The following is a 5,799-nucleotide window of genomic DNA, read 5'->3' on the forward strand; positions in this document are numbered from 1 at the left end:
GAAATGCATAGTCCTTTACAGATGGCAGGGGTGTCGTTTGTACAGAGGTCGCTGATGGGCACGGGTCAATGCCGCAGCCGTGGGCGGAGCCTAATGTCATATGACGTAGGAAAGCCTCTATCCAGTATGGAAAAACAGTTAACATTACGAGTCAATGACAAGTGCCACAAACATTTAAGTGACAACAAAACGTATTTGAAGAAAAAGTTTCGGCAGGTCTTGAAACAGCTATTTCCTAAATATGGTTGAAATTCTTCCGCGCATTAAAAAACAATCGCGAAAAATTAGGGTTTCAAGGGGTCTGGCGTTAACAGTAGGTGCCGTCATTCATAGTGATGCTGCTGGCCTCCGAAATGATAATGCCGCCTCTTTAAAGTGAAGCAGCCGTCTATAGAAAGTGTTGGCGCCGCCTCGTCGGCGCACCGGCGCTCTCGTGTTTCTGTAAAGCGGCAGCTCTACTCAGAACCGGCTGAAGGCCGAACCTTGTGAAGGTCACGGCCGCTGCGCGGCGCTCGGCCGGCTCACGTGGGGGACGAATGCAGACGAATGGCCGGTTCGTCAGTGGTCTGTGCCTTTGTGTTTGTTTTTATGTAGAATATCAACGGGTGAGTGATATTTCGATACAGGTATTGGTTTGTATGTAGCTTGTAAGTGTGTCATTTCGATATGTGTTGATTATTAAGCAGCTTCACATGATAAAAGGAAATGGCGATGCTGCGAAGGCAATCTGGCGCTGCGCCAAATTTGTGGATAATTTTTTGTTGAGCTTGTCGATCGACCACAAACGCATATTGAGCGATAATTCTGATAGTTGTGTGTTATTTATTCGATTACGATATGGTATATCGGTACAGTTGTGATATATTTTCCTCTTTTGTGTGCATTTCAGCGTTGTGCTAATGGCGCTTATACGAGGTCGAAGTTGGTGCGACCAAGAACCCGTTTTGCACGCTGAGACTTCGCATGGGAGGCAAAACTTGTCGGTATGAACTGAACTGGGGATTTAGACTGTCATTATCTGTAAGAAATTGTATACAATCATCACTTGTCACTGCGACTGAAAGTGTTTGCATTTTTGTATTTAAAGGTGTTCCGAGATAAGATACGAAAGTTACCTAGTAAACAATATATTTGAAACGCGTCAGATAAGATATAAACAAAGGGAAATTGTATTTGTATGATAAGTAACGATTCATGATAGAAATATTGTATGACGTCATGAATGTGGTGGACATGACCGAAACTGAGATGTTTTCTTTTGTTCGTGTGCAGTTACGGCACCACGGCAGTAAATACAGCCCGTTCGACGACAACTCCCCGTCTCTGCAAACGGCGTGCGAACAGAAAGTGATGATCCCGCAACTCAATGTGACAGTGCCGCCCCTAAATCTGTTAGTAGACCCACTCAATGTAATGGTGCCGCCCTTCTAAGCATCTGAGGAGCCCCTCAATGTGATGATACCGCCCCTCAAGAAGATGATGCCGCCCCTTTCAGTATCGGTGGCGCCCCTCAATGTGATGGTGCCGCCCTCAAAGTGCCGGTGGCGCCCCTGAATGTGATGGTGCTGCTCGCAAACGAGTCGGTGGCGCCCCTCAAAATGATGCTGCCGCCCCTTAAAGTGCTGGCGCCGCCCCTTAAAGTGTCAGTGACGCCCTTCGAAGTGTCAGAGGAACCCACCAATATAATGGTGCCGCCCCTCTGGGCATCCACATAGCCCCTCATTGTGATGGAGCCGCCCCATCAAGCAGATGATGCCGCCCCTCAAGAAGATGATGCCGCCCCTGAATGTGATGGTGCTGCCCGTCAACAAGTTGGTGGCGCCCCTCAAAATGATGCTGCTGTCCCTTAAAGTGTTAGTGCCGCCCCTTATAGTGTCAGTGACGCCCTTCGAAGTGTCAGAGGAACCCACCAATATAATGGTGCCGCCCCTCTAGGTATCCACATAGCCCCTCATTGTCAGGGGCGTAACTTTGTATACTTTTGGGGAGGCAGGTGCCCCCCCCCCCACTTGAAATTTTGCCACCCCAACATTCCGTTTGCCCCCCCCCCCAACCTTGGTGGGCGCCCCCAGGCCCGAAAGGCGCCTCACGGGCCAGCGGCGTCATAGGAGCGCGTGCGCCATCTTTCAAGGGGCGCCATCGCCTATGGAAATGGGATGCGTGAGAGGGGAACCTCTGAGGCCTTGGGGGCGCCTGCATGCGAAAGAGGGGTGCCCATGAAGTCCTCAAGGCCGCCTCAATGTAAAACACGGGCGCCTGCATGCGAAAGAGGGGCACCTTATTGGCCTCTTCTGAGGCCCTTCGGGGTGCCTCTGAGGTCTATAGTATAGGGGGCGCCCACATGAAAAAGGGGCGCCCATTAAGGCCATAATGGCGCCCCAATACGAAAGAGGGGAGACTGCATGCCAAATGGGGGCGCCTCCGAGGCCCATAGAAAGAGGAGCTTCAGTTGAAGCCCAAAGGGGCGCCTCAATGGGAATTAGAGACGCCTGTGAGGTCTATAGGGGCGCCTCTGATGCCCATGTCGAGAGAGTCGTCAGTCGTTTGTGTAACGTTCCTCAGGGATGGTGCGCCGCTTGCGGCAAGTAAAAACTTAGCTAAATAGCGTGCCCCATTGGTTAAAAAGCGCCCCTCGAGCAAAAGTGGTGCCCCTCTGACAACACGCACGTCTTATGTCATCTGTTTTGCTAATAACTAATGCCCCCGCACGCAGAGCGGCGCCCCATCCGTTTATCAATGTGCCCCTTCAGGTGGATGAAGCGCCCCTCTGGCCAATACCTTATTGGTCATATGATATATACCTTATATCATATGATACTTGTTTAGTATCCATGACAGGTTGGATGATGATGTAAATAAGAAACCAAATTATTACAAATGCATTCAAATATATTCAAAAAGACACACAAAGCTTTCGGTTCATGGAACCTTGATCACTGTGCAAATGAGTATAACAATCGCTGTAACCGTCTAAAAATTCTTTGAAATTAATCAGCCGCGTGTTTTCTTCTTCTGGTCGTCAATGGCAGCAAAATCGGTGGTAGACCAGCAGAAGAAGAAAACACGCGGCTGATTAATTTCAAAGAATTTTTAGACGGTTACAGCGATTGTTATACTCATTTGCACAGTGATCAAGGTTCCATGAACCGAAAGCTTTGTGTGTCTTTTTGAATATATTTGAATGCATTTGTAATAATTTGGTTTATTATTCACATCATCCATCATATGATACACTACATATGATTGCAAAATATGAAGTGAATGGAAAGAAAACATTTGCTCATGTATGTTCCCCTTTGCACACTGTAGCTCATAAGTATTATCAGTGGGAAAAGGGCTGTTTTACACGATGCAATTAATGATTTCTACAAACGGTTTGTATTAATTGACTTTTGGGGAACGGGTTCAACTGGTTCCGATTCCAACTTAGACCGGGTCCGACTGGTTCCAGAAATGTCCAGCCGGGTCTGGTTCGAGTCTGGTTCCCAAAATTTTCACGTTTTGCCACCTCTAGTTCAAAGCAGGAGTAATTTGTATCATTTCGTGATAACTTGATATCACCTGGTGAGCCACAGACTTCTGCATGTCTCGGTATACAGAGGTATATGGGTGACCTAAGCTTGAACGCTCTCAGCCTGGGATTAACCCGCGCCGGGCTGGTGCTCCGCGACTTCCGCGCCGGGCGGGGAGGGGGGGTGTCTGGTCTAACTCGGCTTCTGGGCCACGTAGCGACACGCAGTAAGCAGCATTCGAAAGAGCGTCAAAAATAATGACTGAAACACTCCGGTCATTTTTTGGGTCAGATCAAAGGTCAGCTCGCCAGAGGTCATCAAAGGTCAAATGTAGGCCATTTCAACAATTTTGGAAATTGCAACGGCTAACTCGGGATCAGTAGAGCTACAGCGCCGCGGAAAAGCGCATTCGATAGCCCTTTTACAGACCTTTCTGATCACTGTTCTCAGATTTGACCTCAGGTCAACGGTTTAGCCTCCAGAGGGCAAAAACTGTAAAATAGCAGTTTTCACGAAAACTGTTTTTCGGCAATAACTTTTGACTCAAGAGTGTCACGACATTACTTTTGGCAGCATCATGTTCCTCTCGTCGAGACGCGTCGAATGAACTATTTGTTGACCTTGAAAGGTCATTTTTAAAATTTGACCTCAGGTCAAGGTCATAACCTGACCGAAAAGGGTCATGTTTCATATCAGTCGATCCGTATCGTCGAGCTGAATACATCTGACGTGTTTTCATCGCTCTAGCACGCCTTTATCAAAAGTTACAGCCAAAAAACTGGTGGTGACCGTTCATGACCTGAGATGACCTCAAGGGCACACAGAGGGGTCACAGGTGCATTTTTTCCAATTCAGTGTATCATGTTTACCAATAAAACGATGTTTGAGAGGGTTCTAAATACCATTCGTCCAAAAAAGGCTCATTTCAATTTTCTCCCATTGACTTATAGGTAATGGAGAGGTCGCAAAATTGACCTGACCATAGGTCACTGATATCAAAATTCCGAGATTAACATTTTATACATACTGTTACTCTTATCAATCGCTGAAAGTTTCAAGGCGATCGTTCCGTCGGTGTAGCTATGACGAGGATTGCAACTTTTTTCTGAGGTGAGGTCTTTTGACGTGACCTGGTGACCTGACCTTGAGAGCTCTGGGTCTGAAATTTGCACATGTGTAAAAAAAGATGCATGAACAGGTGTGCCAAAAACGGCGGCGCGGAGTTTTGAGATATCTGCGAAAAACCGCAGGGGAGGTGTTCACTCCCTCCCCCCCCCCGGCCCGGCGCGGGCGGGGGGGGGGGCAATTTTTTATTTTTTTTTTTCGATGAGGGCAAATTTTTGCCACTGGTTTGCTTCTAGAGCACGTGCAGAAAAGATGCAGTATGAAGTGTGTTCTTAACTTAAAAGGGGAGGCGTAAAAACGTCCCTTGCTTCTGCGTGGGGTAAAGTTCTACAGATTTGTTTCTTTAATCTCGCCTTTTTATCAGTTGTTTTTTCTTTTCTTTTTGTCAATTCATCAGTTCGTCTCGTTTCTTTAGAAGAACTACCATATGCGTTGTTTAATAAGGCGTCACTACCCTGGTCCCCAATTCCACTACCCGCCCCCGGTCTCTGGTCCCCAAATTGCTTTCAAAGTGTATTTGGTTTCAAAATAATTCCGCGCTTTTGGCGCGCTATTTCAGAAACAAAACTGCAACATAACGTGCCAAAACACGACGGCACAAAAAACAACGTGCTATGGTAAAAAAAAGATGCTGCCGTAAACTGAAATAAGACTTATTTCTAGACAGTCACGGGGAGGCGCCCCCATGCCCTTAAAAAGGCGCCCCTGACAGCGTTGCCCCCCCCCCCCCCAACGAAAACCAAAAAGTTACGCCCCTGCGCAGCAGCACTTTGCACAGTCACTACACACAATTATGACAATTAAAATAGCTTTGATCAATCAAGCAAGTCAGGACCTGGTATGCAGATTCACGAGTTCTCTCAACATCTTCAACTACCAACAATCAAGACTGAGCACCTTGTGATCTCAGTGACTCCGCAGGCCCATCTTCTGTTTTGCATTTTCAGTTTTCAATTGAAATATGAGTTCAATCTGGGAGACACATCTTGCATCATTATGTTTAAACAATCAGTAAGCTACAACTATTGGTTTTTTCTTGTGAACTTCATTTCAAAAGTTGATTTGATTTTAAAAGTTGATATAATTTGCATAATGCTACAATCACGGCGCACCAAATCAAGATAACTGATAATAACTCAGCAAAAGCCATATCTCAGCAAAA

The 5,799-nt window shown here is 46.7% G+C and overlaps 1 long non-coding RNA gene across 1 annotated transcript; it reads left to right on the forward strand.

The window, feature by feature from the left end:
- Positions 1-419: 419 nt before the first annotated feature.
- Positions 420-1,400, forward strand: LOC122376867. The gene is made up of 3 exons (XR_006255715.1): positions 420-605; positions 890-983; positions 1,273-1,400. It is a non-coding gene; the product is annotated as an uncharacterized LOC122376867 (long non-coding RNA).
- The last annotated feature ends 4,399 nt before the right edge of the window (positions 1,401-5,799 follow it).

Source organism: Amphibalanus amphitrite, unplaced genomic scaffold (assembly GCF_019059575.1).
Source record: "Amphibalanus amphitrite isolate SeventyFive unplaced genomic scaffold, NRLGWU_Aamphi_draft 002360F_arrow, whole genome shotgun sequence".
Classification (NCBI taxonomy): domain Eukaryota; kingdom Metazoa; phylum Arthropoda; class Thecostraca; order Balanomorpha; family Balanidae; genus Amphibalanus; species Amphibalanus amphitrite.